This window comes from Tachypleus tridentatus, chromosome 3, assembly GCF_004210375.1.
Source record: "Tachypleus tridentatus isolate NWPU-2018 chromosome 3, ASM421037v1, whole genome shotgun sequence".
NCBI classification, from domain to species: Eukaryota; Metazoa; Arthropoda; class Merostomata; order Xiphosura; family Limulidae; genus Tachypleus; species Tachypleus tridentatus.
The window spans coordinates 91,505,786-91,532,046 of record NC_134827.1 but is presented as its reverse complement, the minus strand read 5'-3'; the positions used below and the strand labels follow the sequence as shown (position 1 = coordinate 91,532,046).

At 33.2% G+C, this 26,261-nt stretch overlaps 1 protein-coding gene across 13 annotated transcripts in view; it reads left to right on the top strand.

Moving 5' to 3' along the window:
- Window positions 1–3,578: 3,578 nt before the first annotated feature.
- The window catches only part of LOC143247462 (uncharacterized), a 139,239-nt gene continuing 116,556 nt past the window's right edge, over window positions 3,579–26,261 (top strand). For 2 of the 13 annotated variants that reach the window (XM_076495624.1, XM_076495618.1), the window contains exons 1-3: window positions 3,655–3,701; window positions 4,951–5,069; window positions 11,940–12,129. The gene's annotated coding sequence lies outside the window, so the exon portion shown is untranslated. Of the gene's footprint in view, window positions 4,186–4,950; window positions 5,070–11,939; window positions 12,130–20,719; window positions 20,865–21,148; window positions 25,688–26,261 lie in introns of those variants that run through there. The other 11 variants (XM_076495623.1, XM_076495617.1, XM_076495613.1 and 8 more) reach the window with 7 other exon arrangements.

Genomic DNA, 26,261 nt, shown 5'->3' with positions numbered 1-26,261 from the left:
ATAACTTGCTTCTCTGGCCACTTGTGTGACAAGCACATATGTGCACATTTTACAGCAAAGCCACATCAGGTTACCTGCTGAGTCCACTGAGGAGAATCGAACCTCTGATTTTAGCATTGTAAATCCCTAGACTTACTGCTGTACTAGCGGGGGACTTGTGACAACCAAGACGTGAACTCGAATAATTTTGCAAATTACCAGCTTTACAGATGAATGAGTGAAAACTGTGTTAATGCTGGTCATTTCAAGTGTTTTAATTCTCCTAAGTAATGTGTCTTAATATTTTGTGATTATTACATTTTGCATTTAGATGGCATTATGATTTTTACAACAGCATTAAAAGTTCTGGATCGTTGAACAAACTGTAAAAAATAATAATAAGTATGGATTGAGTGGACCGTGTGAGAATTTCCCGTTCATTAACTACACTACATGGCCAAAAGTATGTGGACACATGACCATCACACCCATATATGTTTGTTGAACATCTCATTTCAAAACCATGGGCATTAATAGGAAGTTGGTCTCCCCTTTGCTGCAACAACAGCTTCCACTCTTCTGGAAAGGCTTTTCAGTAGATTTTGGAACATGGCTGCAGGGATTCATTTCTATTCAGCCACAAGAGCATTAGTAAAGTCGGGCGAGAAGACCTGGCTTGCAGTCTGCATTCCAATTCATCCTAAATGTGTTCGATGGGGTTGAGGTCAGGGCTCTGTGCAGGCCAGTCAAATTCTTGCACACCAATCTCAGCAAATCATGTCTTTATGGACCTCGCTTTGTGCATGGGGGCATTGTCATACTGAAACAAAAAAGGGCCTTTCCCAAACTGTTGCCACAAAGTTGGAAGCACACAATTCTCTAGAATGTCATTGTATGCTGTAGCATTAAGATTTCCCTTCACTTTAACTAAAGAGTCTGGCCCAGACCATGAAAAACAGCCCCAGACCATAATTTCTCCTCCACAAAACTTTACAGTTGAAACTATGCATTCAGGCAGGTAGCGTTCTCCTGACATCCGGAAGACTGCCACTAATCTCAAGCATAAGATAGGCGACCATGTATCAAATGATGAAAATTTATCCTCATCTATAGTATCAATAATACTCAAGAAGAATAGAATATATGATTGTTTAGCAGTTAAAAAACACTTTAATTCGATCTCCAAGTATACTCTTCAACACAAGAAACGCAAAAGGGATATTTTTGTTATTTTAAAGAAAAATATATGTAATAACGTTACAAGCTCAGAGTATGTGATGTTACACTTGTTAAGGCACTGATTGTCAGACCAAAATGACAATAAAAGTTGTGCACTTTGAAAACGGAGGAAAACATCGGATTTTTCTCCAAAACACATTCGTGTCCAATACGTTTGTTTGAGAGATCTGCATGTTCTGCAAGTGCAACATGTGCAAAATCCCTATAAAACTGACGGGTTCTCGGTTTCCATAGCTCAGTGTTAAGCCACCGACACGCAATAATGTTACGCCAATACTGACTGAAGCACAACGCAACGCCATTGGTCGCTTGGAAGCAGGCGAATCTCGATCAGATGTTGCCAGAGCTGTGAATGTCCATCCGAGCACCATCACAAGGCTATGGAATCGTCACCAACAACATGGATCAACTCGTGACCGTCTACGATCTGGCAGACCTTGTGTGACCACGCCCGCCCAAGATCGCTACATCCGGTTACGTCACCTTCGGGATAGAACCACCACTGCGACGTCTACTGCCTCAACCGTACCAGGGCTGCGTAGGATTTCCGATCAGATCGTACGCAACCGTCGACGAGATTCTCAGGCCCCATATGCAACCCATCATGGTGAACGTCAACGACGTTTATAAACATGACAACGCCCGTCCTCACACAGCTCGACTCACCACTGTCTTCTTGAGACACCACAACATCAACGTTCTTCCCTGGCCCTCCAGATCACCAGATTTAAACCCCATCGAACATCTTTGGGACGAGTTGGACAGACATCTGCAACGGCTATAACCTCAACCGCAGACTCTACCTCAGCTTGCAGCAGCTTTGCAGGCTGAGTGGACAGCCATTCCACAGGATGTGATTCGTCATCTCATCGCTTCCATAGACAGGAGATGCCAAGCAGTTATTGATGCTCACGGGAGGCATACTCGTTATTGACATTGAGTGACGTTAAACGTCAACTAGTGAGCGTGGGTCACGAGTCCGAATCCCTGTCACAACAAACATACTCGCTCTTTCAGCCGTGGGGGGTGTTATAAAGTTATGGTTAATCCCACTATTCTCTAGTAAAATAGTAGCCCAAGAGGTGCTGCCTTCCCTCTAGTTTTACAATATTAAATTAGGGATAGCAAGTGTAAATAGCCCTAGTGTAGCTTTGTGCAAAATTAAAAAACAAACAAACACTTTTAACACAATTTCTTGCCTATCAGCACTTTTCTTTTTACTCTTCCAAGCAGTAGATAAACTTAAAACGGTTGATGAATATTTAGAACAGCTATAAAGGTATGTGGAAGAAAACTCTCTCTCTCTTTTTCTTTATCTTAATAATCTACCTCAAAAGTTAACTATCAACTGGACTATTCGCTCTTTCTGTTAACCTTTTGCAGTATAATCCTATACTTGTGTGGTATTTGAATGTTTCATATATTCCTTTTTATCTATTATTATATTTATTCTGGAGCCATTCATTGCTCAGAATATATATAATGGTATCAAGTGATAGAGAAAACTGATAAGTTCATATTATTTCCAGTTGCCTGTGTTCCTACTTATTATCGAAGCTAGACAATACCCCTGATGGATAAAACATTGCTTAGGACGGTATGTTATATAAAGATATTGACGACTTCATGCCGCTCTGAGTAAATACAAGGTTTCTTACAAACTAATAAGCTTGTATTTGGTCAATCTGGACTTTATTTAGTAAAACAGCCAGTCTCAAACTTCGGCTTCTTTTAACTAGTTTGGTATGATATTTCATCTGTGTAGTATGAAAGAAGAATCAGTGAAAGTGACGGCCCTACGTGATTAAAACATCTTAGGGCATGGATATTTGTGTTCCATTGTATAATAAAGATTACTCATTTGGCGTTTTATCGTTTCCCACTCTATTTAACATAGATCTAGCAAGAATTTTACCTTACTATATACTCAAATTTTTAGTAATCGAGCTCACCTATCTCGTGTAGTTCTAAAGCAGTAGCTCTTAAACCTTATTGTTCGTGGACCACCTCGACGTGAAAAAATAACCCAGTAACCACCTGATTTCGTTTGTCACCGATAAAAAAGCAACATAGTCATCAAAAGTAATGGTAAGAACGGCGTTTTTTTTTTTTTGCAATCTGACATGTATTTTGAACTAACCCGCGAACAGCCTGGAGGATCCTCGTGAGTCACTAGTGGCTACGCACATGTTGAGAACTATTGCTCTAGAGTTGTAAGACTAAAAGTAGTAATTTCTTTCTTTAAATTAATTTCAACGTTAATGATAAAACTTACTCGCTTATTATATTTGTTACTGTAAATTAAAGTTGTTGACATATAGATATAAGTATTGCCCACCTTTTTCCCTTTGATGCTCATGACGTCATTTTAACTCTCTGGAACGTTTAATGATCACTATATGGCGCTACTAGAACATTCATTAACTCGAAACAGGTTTGTCTTAAAAGTGCTCACTTGCAGGAAGTGCTTTGACTGCAGTCTGGTGAGTAGTAGATGTTAAATAAGTAGTTGATAGAAGGTGAAATTTGTGAAATGTTAGTAGAAGAAATATTATAAAGAAGTAAGTCGTGCCATGGAGTACAGTTGTATATTAAGAATGAAAATAAAGAAAACCGTTTTCTACTGATGGAAGTGGGCGTTTGAAACTGGAATGGCATCTGCTTTGGTGACGCCAGTTCTATTCCAATTCGATACTTTCACGTATTAGTTATAGTACTACCTTCGCAACTTTTAACTAACTAATCAGAATCGTAGTTTTTTGTGTTTTAGGTTGTTGAAGGTGCTTAGGAAAGTACCCCTTTAGTGCGTACTTGTTATATACACCATTATTATCAGTTTCAACTATTTGTCTCGGATAGTAACTTTTAGTTCTGTTAATTTATATATTTTTGGATCGTGTTTCATTTATGAAAATTGTATGTGAGCAGAAAAGTGACAGTGGCAAACTGTTTATGTCGGAAATGTGGGTAAGTCAAATAATACATTTTTTTGTACATTTTTATTTGATAGTGCTAAATACAAGGGGAATTAATAATCTTCAGGTAGTTCTTAGTTGCGAATATTTTACACATTGTTACAAGTAGACGAAAGATTAATTACGGAGTATTTACGTATTATTCATAGTAACATACTCTACACAATATATTTTAAAACGGCTGGTGTGGGTAGAGATGTTAATTATTTTTTGTTACAATTATCAAATTTTAATAAACACAAGTTCAGAGATTAATGGAAAATCGGTACGGCTGTTGACAAATATAAGAATGCTGGAATGTGAAAATTAGAATATAATATACCACTACAAGTGTTCTGGACGTCATAAGTCTTAAGTTTATTTGTTATTAAAGAGTTAAACTGAGATAAAGAGTTATGTTTAAAATATGCATTGTTTCAATAAGCTGTGAGTGATGTTGTGAAGAGAAGAAAGAAGTGAGTGTCAAATTGCTAAATATGTATCACTTATATATACATATGCAAATAATTAATATCTACACTGTTACTTATTGCTTCAAAAGTTTCTCCTCTGGGTATCATTGCCAGTTCATTATTTACCTGTCCATGTTACTAATTTACAAATCAGAGAATATTTTTCAGCCTTATGACAGAGGTTTCAAATGTTTTAATTATTTAAATAAAACATAATTCTGGATAAAGTGTTTTATAACTTTTAACTAACTATTAAAACACTTAAGTTAGCTAGTACTGAACATTTTTTGTTTTATTTTATTCAGGTACAGTAAAGCCTAAAAAGAAAATTAAGATGTAGGTGTAATACAAGTAATATAACATATGCAGACAAGGAACTATTTGTTTCATGAAGGCTTTCTTTACACATTCAGTACTGAGAAAGGTAAAAGTTTAAGCCTATTTGTTATTTTTAGCCACAGCATGATAGCTCTGAGTTTTTCTAAAACTTGTAGCCAATAGCTCCAACCATTACTGATTTGAGATCTAATTACAGATGATTCCCTCTTGTTAAGGAAATTCTTGACTCCCATTTTTAATTTTAAACTTTTTAAAATCATTTAGCTTCACTACTATTGCTACTAACAATAGCAACTCATTCCATAAGCCAATCAGTTATTATCAGTAAAAGATAATTGCCTGAAGCATAGTTTATATTTTCCTAATCTTAAACTTGTGTCTCTTCATCCTACTCATTTTTTTCACAATACAGTGCAAATAAAGTAGAGATATTTATCCCACTGGTCTCTTAAATATTATAAGCTTCAATAAAATTATCTTTTTCTCATCTTTTCTGTAGAGAAAAATAAGGTAAAAGATCTTAACCTATGATAAGTTAAATCTGATACAGGTTTACCTTACTGATCTGGATGAGAGAAAGGATGCAGAGTTGGCATATTTAGATTAAAAAAGAAAAACTTTATTTCATGTATCACAAAAGTGTTAGCTATATAATCACATGAGCAGAGGTTGGAGAAAAACTAGTTAATTGGATGGCAGAATATTTGGATAAGAGAAAACAAGTTATTATTAATAAAGTTTAGTCAAACTAGGCCTTTGAGTACTAACATACTGTTTCAGAGGTCTGTGCTTGGCCTTTGCTCATCATTTTTCATGTTAAAGATTTGGGTATAAGTAGTAATGTTTGCTGACTGCATTACCCTTGTATATATCTAGTTGTATTCAGTGTTGAGGTATTATAGAATGACTTTTATTAAATAAGTTGGACAAATATCTGGCAAATGAACTTTCAAGATACTTGATACTAAGTGCAGGGTAATTAATGTGAATTTTATAATTTGGATCACACTCTTAATATATATATATGGGAATAAACTCAGTAAATTGACTGAAAAACTGTCATGGCAGAGTGATCAATGACTCACTCAAGCCATCATAATAGTGCTTATTTGCAAGATAAAGCTAAAGGAATTTTGGGGTAATTTCGTAGACATATTTACAAATCAAAATAGGGATTTTTCTATCTATACAAATCACTAGTTGGGCCACATTTATAAATACTGCATATAGTTAAGAGCCTTTGATATCTTTGCTATATTCTGATGATTGTAAAATGAGATAAGTTTAAGATTTATAAAAGACAGACTAAGCTGCAGTTAAGTTTTTTTTTTCTAACATAGTGGTTGACTTATAAAAGGAGTTGCCATCAACAATAGTGAAGGATGGCACTTTACAGGAATTTAAGAAGGAAATTTATGATGTCTTTCAAAGTAAAGAGTGCATTTAAATTTTTATATTTCTCAAGGGTGGATATGAAATGACAGTTTTGAAAGATCAAATGGTTCATTTTTGTTATTGAGTTGTGTTAAATTAAGAAACGTATTATCTTCACTACTTTGCCCTTTCCAATTCCAATGAATGCATCAAAAACTAATCTCCTTTAATTATTACATCAGTATTCTTATTACTGACAACACTGATCTTGTATAATTTCTTATTGACCTTGTCTGTCGTACTAGGTGATCTGTAACAAATGATTGAAAAACATCTACTCGTGAATATCTTGACTGTAATCATTACAGATTTAACTTTGTATTTTGTTTCATGTATTCCGTCATAACAGTCTATAAATATATAAACAGCCAACCAGGTGTAATTTGAATAATTTTCATTTTCTCCATTAAATATATAATATGTGAAGTATTTGGAGTAATATTTGGAGTAAGAGCAGGATTTGTCTGTTCAAAGAAATATATTTTCAGAATCAAATTTAAAGTTTTGAAGACAAGATATGGATATATTTTGTACAGGTTGCTAGTCATAATTAATAGCTTCTAATATTTAACAGAGAAGTACAAATTCATTACAAGATTTGTAATATATATTTTGATATAATGGTTTTATTTTATTTGATGGTATTTCGCTTGTAACCTGTGTCTGTCTGTTACATTCTTTCATATGCTGTTATGAATAAATTGTTGGTTAGGCCACTAATTCTGTTGAAGAATTTAATTCTTTGGAATTAAACATGAGGAAAATAAACTAATAATTTGAGGACACACTAAGTCCCATGAGCAGCAGGACCATATAAAAACAAAGCAAAACATGGTATGTAACATTATAACCAAAGAAGCATTATAATTGAGAAAATACAGATTAAGGTGTTGTACAATATTTGGAGGTAAAATTGTTAAACACTGATTTAATATCAGAAATGAAGCTCTCCCATAAAAATAAGTTAGCAAAAGCTAATTCAACCATGTCTACCTTATAAAGAAAGAATATTTAGTGTCAGAAGAAAGAAAACTTAGAGATGAGTACATGGGAACAGAAATACAAAATCACAAGTATCAAATAAAAGTGATGCTTACATTCCCAGTCATGAGCAAAATCTGAAGTAAATTAATTCATATTTGCCATACAGAGTTCTCCAATCAACAAACAATGGTTTTAACTTGAACACCAGTAACAATTTATGGAGGAAAATAAGCCATATTATTGTAGTGGTGGAAGATACTTGACTTAAATTAGTACGAATGTGTATTGAAAATAGTATTTCATTTCTAACAAATAAATCAAAGTTCCTTATCTGTAAGGAGGGATGAGCGTAGAAGAACTAAACTTGTACCGTAACAAAAAGAAATTTGACCACATCATACACTTTTGAAATAATTAGATATAACAAGCTATAATTTAAAAGGCAGGAGCTAAAAATTCTTAGTCAAAATCTTCAGGCCCAGAACTGAGAGATTAACTTAATCCAAAGTAGAAATCTTTAAATGTTAATAATGTGCACAAAGTCCAAAAATCACGAATGAAAAAGCTTGCAGAAATTATTAGAATTAACTCTCAAGGTATGCTTTAAAAACATCTTTAAATTTATAAGCACAGGTATTACATTTACCATGAAGAGAAATAGCATATCTCTTGGAAACTTTCTGTTGTATAAAAACTGCATAGAAAAAAACTTCTTTTCTCTGGTAATCGATTTTTGCATGTATTGGAGATTCCATTGAATCTTGGGTGGATGTGGCCTGTTTCCACTCTTCATTTGACATTGTTTTCTCACCTTGCCCAGCTTTCTACCAGATAGTTTACTGCATCTCCCATCTGTGTTTCTAGACTTCCTTCATCAACTCCACATTCTATCAGAACACAAGGGAGATTTCACCTTTATCAGCAGGTATCCTTTGCTCACTTGAAGTGTCCAAACAATGGCACCATTGACTATTCTATGAGGCTGGTCATGTGGGGTATCCACTTCAACAATTTGTCTGTATGGGAGACCTTTGCTACTGACTGAGTCATGCAGAAGGTTCATCGAAAGGTCGGTCTTGAATTTCACGTCTTTGCCTCTATTGTCTACCATACTGGTTGTATTTCTTCTACCCAGGCAGTTATTGAGTACAAGCCATTGCGGCTCTTCTGCTCAGAGAGGCAGTAGTGTGTAGTTCCTCTCTTAATGGTTTTTACTCCTGCTTTTTTGTATCACTAAATAAGACTTTTCATTGACCTTTCTCACTTAAATTATTTCCTCCAGCTTTCTCAGTTTAGCATGGAGTACTTTCCCTTTGGTGATACTTTGCACCTGGTTTATGTACGACAAAGTTTGATATCGCAGATTACTACCTTCATATTCTGATTGCCGTCGTCATGTTAATATCTCTCTATTCTGCAAGAGAGATAGGTTTTTTTAGTTTTGTGCTCTACCATTAAGCCCTGCATTCACCCCACAAGTGTTTTTGCCAAATAGTCCAGTTCTTTTCACATCATCATCACTCGATGGGTATTCACACCTACCATTATATAGAGACTGTTTTCTCTTCTCACTACTTAGAGCTTCACACAAATTCTTTTATCCAAACCTGGGTTTCTCATCAAAGAGGCAAATTTTATTCTTACTCCTATGCAATACCATTTTAGGAGGTATTTTTCAATTCACATCTCAGTTGGGTTCAACCTTATCCTCTACACCCTCTGTCCATAGAGTAGGCCATTCTTCTAAAACAGAACCACACAAGCTAATGGAGTGGGAAATGACTATCTTTTTAGGGGATGTGGGCATACATGGAGTCACTCATTCCTTTGAATTGGGGTTACAGGTGTTTTTTTTCAGTGGTTGTTATGGAACTAATGAAACATGTACATGGATATACTAGACTGTCTGTGTTCCTATTGGCTTCCAGTCTGCTTGATCTTGGCTGGTAGATGAATAGAGACAACATGACAGTAGGTGTTCTTCAGATGCCCTTACATCTAGAGATTCATATTTTCATAGATGCTTCTCCTTAGTGATAAGGAGTTTGTTTGCAAATATTAAATTCCAGAGCCTCTGGACAGAAGAGAAACTTTCTCTCCACACAAATCTTTAGTTTGTAGTTGATCAACAAGCTATATCTTGGGCTGTTGTTATGTTGCTTCTCTTAGACAATTCCATGGTGGTCTCCTACATTTCCTGCCCTTCCTTCCAATGAAATGACTGATTTTGGGGCTGTTAATTTGGATCATCTCAAGTGAATAGGAAGTAATAACAGGGAACTTGTATACAGGTGGAGAGAATCATAAGATTTATATCACTATGAGCAAGATAGTATGGTATAAAGGCTGGGATAAAGTTAAAGTATAAGTGTTATTGGAAGTACATTTTTGTTAAAGTAAAACTGCTTACAAATAGTCTTTAAGAATGTGCAAGTATTATTGAAAGTACAGTTTTGTTACAATAAAATAACTTACAAAAGTTATGTTAGGAATCATAATCATAATTTATTAAATGACCCCTGATTGTATGGGTTCCATAATATTCATATATACAAGTATTAGTAAAACAATATGTTGGCACTTCAGCCCTGTTTCTTTCCTCCACAATATCATACTTTTTAAAATTTTGTATAGGAATTATTTTTACCCTTTATACAGCTTAAACAAAATATTTGAAGCTACATTTGATGTTTTTAGTTAAGAAGCTAAAAATTTCTTCTTAGGTTAAACAATTTTTTTGACTTTTTATTAATTTATTTTGAAGTACACACTTTTGTCACCTTCATATCTTTTCCTAAATGCTTAGTCATCTGTCTGAATGACTAGTTTGCAGACATAAAGCATTCAGGTTGTATGGTTTAGTTCAGAAAATTAACAAATTGGTCTTGGTAATTAGAAATTCTTGCCACAGATTAAAGTAATCTTACTAATTACTGTAAAAAAAATGTTTGTTTAAAGTATTTTCCCAACACTTTATTCTAAATTGCATATTGCTTGTACCAGTTGTAGCCTACTGGGCACAAACTTTGTTTCACCTTTGGTTTGAGTAAGGTTCAAAGTTCCTCTTTTGTGCATTTCTAGCCTCAAGGGTAAAGAATGGAATTCTTTTCACACCCACTTTTGTGTTTCTACTACCCTACTGTGTGTTTTAGCTGTAAAAAGTTAAAAAGATCCAAGTGAATATGTCATTATATGGGTAATATATTTGTTGAAAAGGCAAAATCAATTTGCAAATAAATATATAGATATGTATGGAACTTTTGCCTGAATTTGGGGAGCAGTTGCCCCATTTGACTCCTCCACATCATATGCCTGGGTGTGCAATATGGGAAATTTTTTACCCACTTGGTAACCAAATGTATTCAAAGTAAGGTTTCAATATAGTTAATATTTAAATCCATGTACCCAAAGTCTTCACACTAAAATGCAATGTAGGCTAATATTTAGAAGATAGATCACCTTAATATATATATTGCTGTAACTTATTTTTTTAGTGACATTTCAACCATGATTGTAATTTTTTTCTTGATAATGCATTAAGCCTCAAACAAGTCTGTTGGTTGATGTATAATTATTAACTGACAGGCTTGTCTGGTTGAAACATTACAAAAAAAAATACAATTATGGCTTTTAAAGGTGATTTATCTTAAAGTCTAATTGTGTGTGTGTGTATCCAAAAGAGTAAAGTTTAATGGTGTTATCAGGATAATGTGAAGGTAAAAACATAACAAAAAGCTTATGCTAGTATGTAGATAACTTTGAAAGTACAGGGTGTCTTGGAAGTCTGGACCCATAGAGAGAAATACAGTGTATTTTTACTTTATTTTTCTTCAAATTGCATGCCATTGATAGCCACACACATTAATTTTTGGTATACTATGCTATCCAGGTATTTTTCATCCAGAAACATTTGCAACTGACAAATAATTTTGTTTACCTTTTAAGAATGTAATGTCTAATTTTCTTATGGATCTAGATTTCTGGGACATCTTTCCCAACATAGTTAGCACATTTACTTTTGACACACTTTTTTTACTGTACACTGTCAGATTTGTAATGACACAAAATACAGATCTTCTGAAGGACATTGACTCTGACCCTCCTAGATTCACACTTTCATGCTGCAGAGAGAGATTTGAGTAGTTCACTCATATCAGCTTTTACGGAATCTGTAATGGAAACTTCTTCATAGCTGTTCATGATGTCAATTTCTTGCATTTGATATCTTAATTTTTTAAAGTGTTTTTCATGAGTTATCTTTTCATTTTAATAGTCTTCTCAGCAGATATAAAAATTAAAATTTTATGTTCAGTTTGATTTAAAAAACAGTAGTTTGTTATTAACATTAAAAGTTCATTTTCATTAACATAGAAAATGTGGTTTTATATACTAATATTCAAATATTAGGATATTAAACATATCTTGTTATGTGTAGTTATACCATGTATATTAAAAGGTAGTTTCAGTAACTGACATAATATAGGAAAAGATTGTTTTTTTTAAGGCTGTCTTTTCAAGCCGATTCTTTATTTTTTAGAAAATCCTGGATTCCTCTCTTAAAGTCTTGTAAAGTGCTGCCTTCCACTTTTGTTGATGGCAACTCATTCCATAAGCCAATCACTTCACTCTTAAAATTTGAGTTTTCTCTACTTGTTACCTTCAGAATACAGAAGAAAGAAATTGGAGACCTTTATCCTAATGATTCCTGGATAACACTGTAAACTTCAGTAAGTTTTTATCTTTTGCTCAATACAAAATGAAAGATCTTAACCTGTCCCTATAAGACAGTTGTACTATCCCTGAAATTATGTTGTTAGCCCTTTTCTGAACTCTTTCCAACAGTATCATATAATTCTAACAATATGCCTATCATAAGAATTTGATTTACTTGGCTTATATGTAAAATCACATTTCACTAGTTGTTCTTAATGACTACTTTAAGAATAAAAGTATAACCATATTTAAAGAGTTAAGTGCTTTATTTGATTTAGATATTTTGGAAGTGTAATAAGTATAATTACGTTTATTATAGTTTTGATTAAAATTCATCATACATGAAAGAGGCTAGTGCCATTTTTTTGTCTGAAAACAAGCACTTTTTCACTAGTGCATGCTTGCGATATAACATTGGTGTTGTAACCATAATTTATTCAATTCTATATGAAATGAGGTATTTGACAAACTGATTTCTGTGAAAGGTTGTACTGATTATTCTAGCTATTCATGTATTTGAGGCAGCACTGCAGGTTGTTTGGCAGTGTGTTTGAATTATTTATATCCACAGAAAATGTAGTTTAAATGTTATCATATTTCACCTAAATTTTTTGTGTCTAATTTATTGCTTAATAAATTTATTATTATTATTATTAATCTCAGAGGATTCTGTTGATCTAAGTGTAAGAATTTATCAAAATACTTTTACAATTTTTTTGTCAAGCCTGAACAAAATGCATTTTTTGTTCATTGTAAGGAAACAATAAATGCTTACAAATCATTATGATTTAAGAGTAAGCACAGTAACAAAGGTAAATTTAGCAGCATAATATTTTTGGGACAAATGTTTAAAGTACAAGTTGAGGTAATCAGACAACCTGCAGCAAAATAATAATTATATGGATGGATGGAAATGAGAGAGATTACAAACAACATAGTAGAATCATGTTTGACCATTTTTGTTTATTCATTGGAGTTTTTTAACCAACTTCTACATACACACGTGATGCAAATTTCAGCAATCGTGAGTTACTTAAAGACTGGTGTCTTTTGAGGGAAGAAAAACAATATTTAGTTTTATAGACATTTTCTTAAAGAGTTAGGTTATTAAATAAAGTTGGGGAAAAAATGTTATCTGATAAGTACCTGAGCTGGTGTTATTAGTATGAGGGTTTATCTTGACAATTTACAGTTGAAAAGTATCATTAACCCCAGTTATACTGATAATAAAATATTTATCTCCACTCAATAAGAGACTGGCTGAACTTTAAGTTTATTTCCATGAATTTTGTTATTACATCTATCTCGCAGAAATATTTTTTATTTGTGCTTCTTATACCTACGGTACAAGTGCAGTTGATTATGTTCTGGTGTTGTTGTTATAATGGGTAAAATTACATATATTGTTGTAACAACATTATTCTTTCATTGGGCTGGTTTTTTTTTAAGTTATAATGTGACAGTGAGGTTCCATTCCATTTAACAATAAATTATTTTTTTTCCCAAACAAAGATTACTGTTGCATGTGGGCCTAAGTATACCAATATTGTTTACATCTTTAAAAAATTGAACAGAGGTTTACTCAGCAAAGGTACTATAACCAAGGACCAAACTTACCTTCTCACCAGAGTGGATGTAATAGTGTGTATGTTAGTACCTACATATACACCATTTATTTAATGGGACAACAAACAAATATCAATAAAAAATTCATACTTTGGTATTCAAGATTCAAACAATTCAAAAAATAGCTATGGTATATGCAACAAACACTTTACTAAAACAATTTAAATAATTCTCCTTGTAACAAAAACAATTTCACTAGGGTTGCCTGTGAGGATTTGATTACATTTTTACTAATGTAATTTTTTGATGTAGTACTGATGAACTCGAGTTCTTAAAATTGTTTTCAATAAATGGTACCACTTGTAATATATTGCAGTTTATATCAGTGGAGTATATGAATTTTCAGCTTGATGCATCGAGCTGTGTATGACTAAGGAGCACAATACAAACAATTCTCATTTACAATACTTTCCAGGTAAAATCTTTTAGAAAACTTTCACTTTTTTTTTCTCTCAATGAGACACAAATATTATGATTAGTGGGTTACTAGCACAAACAGTTCTTTGTATAGCAATGCTTCTGATAATTCGTACAATTTATGGCTAATGGAACCAGTAACTGAATATATGCAATAACACCAATGTAAGTATTTTATTCAAAGACTGGCACTTTACTACCTGAGAACTGACTCACTGCTTCACTTATTCTGGTATATATAATGGAGCCTTGTTTCTACATTCTAAAAACTTCACAAGATTTATCATTTACTAATAGTATTCACAAATGTTCTAGGTCAGCATTTTTTTGACATTTTCAACACCAGCGACTAGCTCGCTGCATCTGTAAACCTTCACAGATCACTGAAATACAAGTTCAATAAAAAACTCATTACTGTTTACACATAAACTTCTGTCAGTATTTATTTGTTTTCATTGAATCCCACAAACTTGAAATGGCTGAATAATACTATTGAGGTATTCTAATACTACTTTGTGTGTGTGTATGATTTATGAAAGTGGTATGAAACAACTTGAATAATGAAGCATGCTAATAAAATTTACAATATTTTAAACTTCAGTTGATAGGAGATAGCCAGGTGGTTTAGCAGTACAAAATATAATTATCAGAACTAAATAATTAAGTATAGAAAGCATTTCTTTTGTAATGTCTGCAGAAACTAACATAATTAGATTGAGTTTAACAGATATTTAGTGGGACTACCATGCAATTAACTGGTTCAAGTTCAGTTATACTGTTGATTTAAACCATCATTATGTTTAAGTATTTTGAAATGTTTCATTCTAATGAAATACAAACTTTAATAGCTCCTTAAATCTTGTTACCAATACAATATAAAATTATCAAATAGGTCTTAGGACAATAATAATCTTAATTATGACTAACCTTGGATAGTAAAAATTATAAAAGAAGTGTAAGAAAGTACATGTGTATTTTTTTAACATAAAATATGTTGCATTAGATCATTTACACAGTAAATTATGCAACAGAAAAACAAAAACACTGCTGGTTATGTGTGTTCTGAATAATATCTGAACTTTGAAGCATGTAACCAAATAGTAAGCACACTTGCCATAGAGCTACGTATGTACTCACTCATCTTCTGGGTGTACTGTCTTATTGTATTAACAGTCTCAGCTATAATGGCTAGGTTTCCTAAATTTATAACAATTAATTTTAATGACATCTTTCAAGAATTATTAGCTACATTCATTTGTGTCTAGTTTCTAGCACTATTTCCATTATAAGTTAAACCTGAAACATCTGTTGTCATGTGGTTTACTTACTTGATTCTGTGTAACTAGTTGACTAATTAGTACCTCCAGTTTTTCTAAGCTATTGTCAGTGGAAATTGTCATTTCATTACTACTCTATCTGACAGTCCTATAACTTCCAGGTTATATCTTTAAGGTTGTTATCTGTGACTTCAGTAGATTCTGTTTCTATCACAAACTGCAGAGCTTCCTTTAAAATGTACACCTTTGGTTCAGCCTAGTTCTCAATCTTCTTCTGTTGTGCTATCTATAAATTAGTCACGTGGTATAAAGATTCATCATTTTATGTGAGGCGTTTGGTTAAGATAGTTGGGCAAACCTTTCCAAATCTTCTGCAAGACTGACTTACAGTTGTTTTTTCCTTTCCAGAATGTGGTCTGGATATGTCAGCTACCGATACGTGAAAGTTCTCTCTCTCTCTCTCTCTCAGCTGGAAGGTTACTTAATTTTGTTCAAAATTGCATTCTTATATGAACAGCAAGATCAATAGCTTTATCATTATTCTACCTGCTAATTTTAGAAATTAATTTAAACTGAGTATGATATGCCATTCTTGGTACCTTTTCATAATAGTCTGTGTCTTAATCGTCATGTAACATCCATGGTAATTGATATTTCACAATGACTTTCATACTGCAAACCACACAACTATAAAGTACGTATGTTGCACTATAAAATTCACATTGGAAGGCATGCAACTACATAGTACCCATGGCCGTGTACGTTGCCCAACGAAAGGATACAAAACCAAGAGAAGCAATTGCTAGAGCGCGTAACTCTGCTACGCAGCGTTGAGCAGATTTACGTAATAAAAATACGAAAATATGTTCGGAATTTTTCTGGGAGAAGAAATGAGTAGTAATATTTTACATATGTACACAAAATTGCATCAAGATCCGATCATTTTTTACTGTTATAGAGCAAAAATGGTAAGGAGAATCGGTTCGTGTGTTAATGGGGATTTTTTTTTTCATTTGTTGCCTTGACCTTCCAAAAATTTATAATTTGGGTCGTAGTTCAAATGTATACCAATTTTCATCCACATCCATTCGGCCGTTTTCAAAAAATCCTATTGTTAAACACACGCACGCGGATGAGGAATATCGCGGTGTTACGGTAATTAATATGTGTAGGGTTAGCTTCACTTCTACATCTCAAGCCAACTGTGACTGGCCTACTACAAAAGCTTAGTGAGCATATAGAAGAGAATGCTAGCCGCCCGTTTGGATAACTAATTTACTTGTGATAACGGGAACACAATTTCTACAGTAAATAATTATTTGCAAATAATGTTCATAACGCAACATTTGACGAGTTGTTTTTTCAACCGTGGTCATTTTAATGATGCTTTATGGACGAAAGCATGTGATAGATACCTACTTCTAACAGGTTTTTGATTATCTATTCCATTGATATTAAGTGATTTATTTCTTTAAGAGTGGAACGTAATATGTGAGAAAATAAGGATTAAGTTACTAGTAATTATTCATGTCATAATCGCAGGGTTTATTCAAAAACTAAAATTAACTTTTTTTTTTTATATTAATAGAAGTAATAAAATAATATCCAAAAATAAAATTAATCAATATAAGGTGGGAATCCCAGAAGTAGTTTTTTTTACCACTGATTGATTGCCAAGTCAAAAGCAAAAAAAAAACTTTAACCTTAGGACTATCCATGGGGATTCACATGACGTCATGGATATAGTGCTTGTTTTCTATGACTTTGCTTATACATAATTCCTGATAATACACGACTTGCATAAGAGAATTAATAAAAAAAATGCCGTCAATATGACAATTTTTCTAATTACTTTTACTCTATCTTACATAAAACATTTAGCTACTTCATTTCTTGTTATCAGTTTTTAACATGATTGTAATAATCAAAAGCATTAAATTATTCGGTATAATACAGTATGTGGACCTTACTTTATAACAAACAGTATATATAAAAATGTTAATTTTAGAGTTAAAATGAGTGAAATTTAATATTAACATGAAACCTATTTAGATATCATACCATACACTAACATCAATCTAACTTAGGTTTTGCAGTGAAAAAAATCGATTGAATTTTTTAAATGGGTAGAAAAAACAGTACTTTTAAAGTAGTAACGGTGATATGAAATTGATAGGTGATGGTAAGTTGAGACTATTATGAAAATTATATTACACTCCGTTTAAACTCTTGATTTGTATTTCGAAGTGAAGTGTGATGAAACTAAAGCTGTCATTTTGGGTTACATGTCATATTTCGTAAGGAACGGAAACGACAAGGAATTTTCACTAAACGTTAAAACTGTCATTTTGGTTACGTTATATTTCTTAGTGAACCGAAATGAAACTATTTAGAAGAATGAAGAATGATTGGTGATGATTATTAAATATGAAAGTTGTGGTTGTACCTAAAGTTACCTTTGTGGTTACGTTATACTAGAAGTTCACGATATAGTTAGCCCCCCGCTAGTACAGCGGTAAGTCTACAGATTTACAACGCTAAAATCAGGAGGTTCGATTCCCCTCGGTGTGCTCAGCAGATAGCCCGATGTGGCTATGCTATAAGAAAACGCACACACGATATAGTTAACGATACAAGGATGAATGCATGAACCTTGCATAAAGTGAAACAAGTAGTGTTTCCTTCATTCTTTCAGTAAGTTTGATTTGTAAATGACGTAAGCTTCGTAATAATTACAATACATTTACTTTATCTAGTTCACACCATAACAGTTCATGAAAATTCGTTATATAATATAGCACTTAGACCACTACTATGTTTGTGTAACCGACTCGTAGGTACTGGATGCAGAGCAGGTGATATATGTATGTTTCTTTGCTTCCACCCATAACTTCTTAGAATTACAGTAACATCTTCTACTGCCAGTGATATATTAAGTGATGGCTTTTGTTATGGACCATTCTTAAGTAGTTTCTATCAGGAGGCTTCTGGGGATTATACTGCAGTCAGTGTTATCTCCCTCTGCTTTATATGTTTTCTAAAGCGACAGCTTTGGAACCCAAAAACATTTCGGTGGAACTTTAGGCAACTAGATGTATTAGGTTTTAGAGCTTTAACATATTGCAACTTCCTATTTAATGAAAAGAAGACGAACTTTGATTTCTGCACTGAAGCCTTTACACGTCTAGTATGGAAGCTGGAGTATCATTCTCCCTTCTGTTTCAACAGATACCCCGGCATGGCCAGGTGGTTAGGGCGTTTGCTCGTAATCCGGGGGCCGTGGGTTCAAATTCCTTTCACACCAAACATGCTTGCCCTTTCATCCGTGGGGGTATTATAATATTACGGTCAATCCCACTATTCGTTAGTAAATGTAGTTGAGTTGGCACTGATAAATTAATTCTCAACCCAAAGACATAATTCCATGGGAAATAAATTCACGATGCGCAAAACATAGCTTAATGATGAACAATACAGCTACAGAAAAGGGAAACCATATTGATTGATCGTGATAAATGTAAATGAAACTACGAAATTGATTCACTTAAGGGTATGCAAAGTTCTGGTAATTTATTGTTGCACTGGCCTTGATATAATGTTTCAAAAATGGAAAAAATACCAAAGGATTGATGGTGGTCACGGGTTATATCTGCAGTAGGTATATTAAACACCTAAAGAGTGGAGAAAACACCAAGTCAGCATACTATTAGAGTTATCACAATGTCCACAGTTGACTTTAAAGTATTAGCTGCTTGCGTCCATCCTTTGCCTTCGGTTTCAGCTGGTGCTTCGGGATATGTTCTTGGAACATGGGTCTTATAGACCTAAATCCTTGCAAATTGTGTTCGTTTATAATTGCAAACTAGATTACTGTTTCAGCTGCAATGGACCCTGTGTTCTTTGGTTACTTTTTGTGAGAAGCTGTTTAATTTTATTTACCTTCAGTGTGTTTTACTGGGACCAAATCTTACCGTGCCTTAGTAACGCTGTGCAAAATTACATATACTTCTTTCTTCAGAACTCCAAATTATGCCTTGCATTATAACTACTAAATAGAAAAACGTCATCCAAAAGAAACTTGTAGCATACCCCTCTTTCTAAACAGAAAAAGAGGGGTTGTTAATTTTTTTTTTGTACCAGCTACATTTCCAACCACAATAACAAGGGAAGGGCAAGGTGAGTAAATGGGCACATTTGTCATAAATCATGAACAATCCTCTGGATACCTTAATGAAATTTAGCTATCAGCAGAATCGTCAGTAGAAGAGTACTTTAACCGATGGTAGTTTTTTTTATGGCTCTTGGCATATACTGTAGTCTTTATTAAGAAACCCCCTAAAAAAACAATGTGGAGCAAAACACAATTTTCATCTCTTCTTGTGAGTGTGGGATTCACTATGTTGGATAAAACTTACAAATGTTAGAATACATAATAAACTGTGAACCACACAAGAAAAAGACTCAACATTTTTCATCCATAGCTGATAAGAAACCTAGTCAATCTAATGTGTAAGTCAGTAAAATCAAGATATTTATTGAAAACAGATAAGTTAGTTTATTCACGCCCTAATGGGGAAAACCGTAACATGTGGCTAGCACACCAAGAAGACCCAAGATGGAATCCTGGCCACCATTACTACATAATTAGTTCATCTTAGAACTTTTTTTTTTAAGACAACAGACGTTAGAAGGTGAAACTTAAAACTAGTTGTGATTTAATATCTAGTTATAAAAAGTAACTAGTAAGTAGACTTTGGTCATATTAATTATTAGCAATGTCAACAGCCAATAAAACTGTGTAAAGTTCCACTGAAACAACAACCTTTATTATTCATGTAGGAGTATGAATACATATCACAATTAGTAATTTGGAATAAAGTATTAATTGATAAAACTTTAAAATGTATACATATATTAGTAGAAAATTATGTTGAAGAATAACTATAAATGGGGGCACTGAATGTTTTACCAATGTGTAATGTTTATATGCGCGTGTTTCTTTTTTCTTTTCGTAGCAATTATACCTTAATTTCTACAGTAATGAGCTGAGCCTTGTCGCAGTTTGTTCTGTACGTAAATTTCTACGCACAACAAAAAGTCGAAAGGCAGTTTATTTTCAACAGTCAGTTTTTTGTAAGTAGATTGGTCTGTTGAAGACAATTTACAGGCGTGTGATTCAATTCACTGAAGGCCGCTAAAAATAATAATGACATTATATATAGAAGATTCTGATAAAACTTTCAGTATTATATTATTAAAATGTGCTTTACTAATTTACCCTTAGTAAAATGAAAGATTCGTCAACGAAAGCTTACGGGTACTCCAAGGTAGCTAGCCGTCTAAAGAAGTGTATTGGTGTATCAACAAAGAATTAATCTGCCCACCGTGAACGTCGATAAAAGATTCAGTTCTAAACTACATAAAATACTGTAAGTTTGTAAAACATATATACAAACAATCATTTGTAATAACTAGTAGTAATAACTGTAATTGTGTTTTTGTATATTAAAATATATTTGTTTAAAAAAAATAAAATTGTATGAATCAATCTTGTTGGCAAATATCATAAAGTTAATACACATTAACATTTAATAAACTTATAAATTAAAATTCCCAGCTGTTTGAAATAATATTTAACGTATGTAATATAATAAATCGAAGACTTGTCCGAGATAATTATAATACATAACCACTACTAGTATCTTTTTTATAGGAAACTTCCTCAAAAGGGGGCCTAAGTGTGCCTGGAGAGTTCGCCTGTATCTATGCACTAAAATAACGTCACATAAGGTACGCTTAACGTTAGAATTAAAACTGTTGAGACGTCTGTAAAACACGAGCATGCTTTGAATCACGAGAAGAATTATATAGGCTACAACGCAGTATGAACTTCAAAAGCAAGAAATAAATATTTTCATTTCAATGTTATTTACTCTTGAAACGGAACACTTTAGGAGACCCTGATGGTCTATATCTAGTTCAGTACGTTAAATGAAAACAAACTTAGGAGTTTTGCCGTATCCGTTCATATTTTATCTAACAGTTGTCCATCTTGCCCGTAGCTCTGCACGAATTGCATCTTCCTTTGCAAAAGGCTCCATCATGAGATTGCCATTTTCAAAGCGTTCACGGCGAAATTTTCACAATTCGTTTAGTATACGTCATCGACGGTTTCTCATTACGTGTGTTAACAGCCTGACTACACAGAAATTTAGTCCCTTGACCGGTATGACTTCAAATGAATAACCATTTCTTTTCCCACCTTCTTTAGGTATTGCAATGATTGAACGGGAGGTATAACTTGGAACCTTACCATAGGGAACCCAGACCCTTTTGCTTTTTTGTCGTACAGGGACAAGTTAAGAATCGTGGAAGTAAATACAAGGATCGAGATCGCCTCTATCAAGTCAATGTTCTGAACCTTTTGTGTGCCACACAGAAAAATACTGGCACTGTATCCAGCGATGTTGATGAATCACGAAAGCCTGGCGACATACCGTGAACTACTTTTGGAAATTCTGTAGTACGTTGATCAGTAAATAACGTTAAAGGTAGACTGACGTGCGTTTTGTTGAATGTCATCACTTACTGCCATTTTCCACCATCTAAATATCGTTTGTTATTTTTTATCGTTTTAGTCAAACAAAAATCTTTCTTCATTATGCACATACTGTTGCCTGGAGTACGTGAATGGGTTTTGCCATTGATTTTTGTATTCATGAATTCTCAGCTGTTAGAAAACGCCACACTTTACTGAACAAGGCTGGAGTTCGACTTTTTGCATTTCTTTGTAGATATTCGTGAGCCTCACGTTGACTCATTTCTGTGTTTTCTACTGTCATTGAGTAAGAGTTGTTTCAATTTTAAAAATTCTAAATGACCAATCTGAACACATTTGTGTTCTTAGTGCGTGACAATTTTGCTGTTACATACCCTTCCCCAGAGCGATCAATTGTGGGTAGAAGTACACCATGCAATATCAAAATGTAGTACATATACAGTCTATTACATTGCAACTTTATATCGACTGTGGTTGTCGTGATTGGCCGATAAGTATATTCAAAATCGTTTAAAAATAAAGTGCTCAATCCCCTTTGTATTGCACAAGGCCAACTTTCGCAAAGATAACATGTAAAGAGAACTAAGTACTTGTTCTCGCTGTGGCTTTGGCGATAATTTTCTGTGAAATCTATCAGGGGTCCTGTATTTATCTGGCAAAGCTGGCTGGGCCTCTGCAAGTTGTAAATAACGTTTTTAAATTGCATATTTTTTCGTTATTATTGTCAGAAAATGTTTTCAGACCTTTTGATCGCAAACTTCTTCCCTAGCTCTTGCTTGAGTATCTATATTAGTTCTCAATTATATTATCTTGATTTTTGAATTTCTCCCAAACGTTTTGACTGGTGAAGGGTATTTCTTGTTAGCCTTCAGTTTCACCGAAGCGTTTTGTTTAAAAATAGGAATTAGCACATAAAGCCCATTCAAAACAATAATCGAAGGTTGTATACTGGAACTTTACAAATTTTAGCCCTTGTACAAGATTTTCTTGGCTGTAATAGATTCACATATTTCATGAAAGTTATCATGAATATATAAACGATCGGACCAAAGAATTTGTTCAGACATAAGCAGTGCTCATACTAGAGTCTCCTAATTAGGGATAAAGAGGTTTGGGAGCTTTCAGAAGTGGCTACGGCCAGGTAGTTAACCAAAACATGAATAACAATTCATAGTATGCAACCATTACTCAGTTCTGACATTACCCAGTTTAGAAACGTTATTGTTCAAATGCCAGAAACTAAAACCAAAAAATAATGTTTATAAGTTAGGAAGTTTACTTGAAGTATAAAAATCGAAGAAAGGTACGACAGCAAAAGAAAGCTTTTGTGAAATTTCTCTTTTGATTAAATAACTTCGTACTGATATATTCCTTTATAAAAAAAAGTGTATTATACAAAACGATAAACCAAACATCAAGCAGTAGGTCTTGTAATACATCTTTACATACCATCGATTTATCTTTAACGTTGCAAGTATGATACCAGTTATGGTAAAATTGAGTTGTTAATAGTGTAGAAACATTAAATATATATCTCCGTTGATTTGTTTGTCGTAGAGCACAAAAACATTAATAATTCAACATATTGAAAACCGCTGAAATCAATTTGTGATAGTATATTCAGATGTCTTTAATTTTATCGTTTTTAGTTTTTCTTCTGTAAGATTTTTTTGTAATGACCTCCGCTTTTTTTTCACCGATGTCGTGTAAGAAGACTCTAAACTCGTATATTACTTGTGTCAACAGAGGGAGCTAAAACATCAGATTATAAACGTTATTTTTATGAACAAGTTTATTGTACTCTGCAGTTGTAACAAGGTAACTGACTAATTGTGAAGTCCTTGTTATTTTATCAAAACAGTAAAAGTTAGACCTGCATAAGTGGGTTGTTTCTAAAACGTGCATCCTTGAAGTTGTATTAATCTATATATGTCATCAAGCTGTGAGGTGTTAAAGTAACATCATACTGGTTTGATGGTTTTTAAGACTTTCACTGTTTTAAAAATCCCATGTTCATTTGTAATCCACGAATACAACATACAACAATAATTTTCTTCCAAATTAAGAATAACTGATACATTTAAATCCTTTTCCTCTCACAGCTTCTGTGCAATTCATTCTGTAGTTTGAAATACGACCCATTGAAATGAATATAGAAACACATAACAGTATCGGTATCTACCTTTTAAAACTTTGCAATTAACTCACATACGTTATTGTAGTAGGGTCTTTTTTGAAAAATATGCAACGTATTTCATTTAATTTTAACGTATTTTCTTTATGGCTTAAGATTTATGGTTATAATCAATCAGAAGTTGGGATATGTTGTTTTTAATCCAGTCCTTCCTTATGATTTTTACTTATTTGACTTCATTTGGATGTAACTATTTAATTTCACTATACATATACAGAATATTATTGTCTAAAGTGTCTACAATTTTTGTTTATAGGGTTTCTTTGAAAATAAGAATCGTCATCACATATCAAATTACATGAAATGGTGTTGCATTCGATTAACAGGAACTTCTCATTTTTCGAAAAAAAAACAATATAAACATATCGCATAAAAGTGTTAAATCAAATATGCAAGTACACTGTTTTAGGATAGGTTATTAGGAAAAGCAAAGAGCGTGACACGAAACATTTTATAGCTTGGGTTTCTTTGCTGAAGATATAAAAAGAACTGTTCAGAAGAAATGTCATTTAAAAATCAACATACAAACGAAATTCAGTAGTAAATTTATTGATATTATTCAGCTTTGTTTGCTTTTATCGTATAATAAAATGCAGCTTTTTCATTTCTGTTTCTATCATAATTTAAAATTAAAAGATATTTTCCTTTATAGCGATTTCTTAAAGTATTATATCAGTGTGAGCGGTTGAATTCATTTCTAGCTCAATTGTAATTTTAACCCTGTTCAAAGTAGATGAATACTATAGCAAAAGCGGTACCATTGTAGAAAGTAAACTAGCACATGTTATCGTTATACATACATGTTAAGAACCGGGTGCGGTTGTTTATTGAGTAAACCTGTATCTAGCTTGTTTGAAAACAAGCAAAAACTGTCATATATGTGATGATTAGGAATGTCGTAACTAGATTTATTGCCCGTAGGTTATTATATAAGACAGGGGGAATTTTGTTAAGTGCCTAATAAATATTGAATGTCATTTTTACGCAGAAAACAATAACACTATTAGGGCAAGAATGTTTCCTGGGATGGTGTCATCCTTTATAACTCACATAAAATGTACCTTTTTTACTCGTGTGACCAGTAGACCATACAATATGAATACTTTAAGGCCATATAGTACATCACTGAAGCTTACTAGTTACGTACGTTTTTGAAGATAATCGGTTGCCCGTTACTGACAGGAAACAAACAGTACTGGTTGAATAAATATGAAACATTGACGTACGGCCGAATGTCTGACAGGTTACAACAACAGGAAACAGGCCAACACATTTGAACGTTGACTGAATAGTGGCGGTCGTAGAACAGTATCTATCAACAACAAACGAATTATTTTGTGAAAGAATAATGTTCAATGCGAAGAGCTGTAATAGCTCCTATCAAACGAAAACAAAGTCATGAAACAAGTATTTACTTGCGAACGAACAAGGCGACAGTGGATTCTTCGTGAATCTGTGAACATGCGTCGGGAGAGTTTCTGAGAAATGACAGTTCAGAGGTAGTGATTTTTTCTTCACTGCTGTCTTAATGTAGACAAGCGTTAGGGAGCAATTGATTATTGTTACTAGCTTTGTTCGTGCTTGTTTATAATGCATAATATTTTGTTCTTCACATGCTGTTGAAATTCAACATGTGCAGCACCAAATGAACGTTTATATATATTGTTATGTATTATAATTTATTTCGGGTGAGTCTCCGATTTATTATTGTATGTTTGTTGATGTATTACTATTTCAACTAACCAGAAATTTGAATTTAGAAATTAATTATATGTTATTATGTATCAAATTTATGGTATTTGCCAACAAGATTGATACACAATTTTATTTTTTTTAAAACAAATTCTAATATACAAAAACAAATAGAGTAAGGGCTATTAGTAATAGTTATTACAAATTATTGTTTATATACAAATTTTAGAAACTTACAAAAAATACTGAGTATTCTATCTCTTCTCGAACTGAATCTTTTATAGACGTTCACGGTGAGCAGATTAATTTTGTTTATAAACAAGTGCACTTCGTTTGACGGCTGGCTACCTTGGAGTACCCGTAAGCTTTCGCTGACGACAA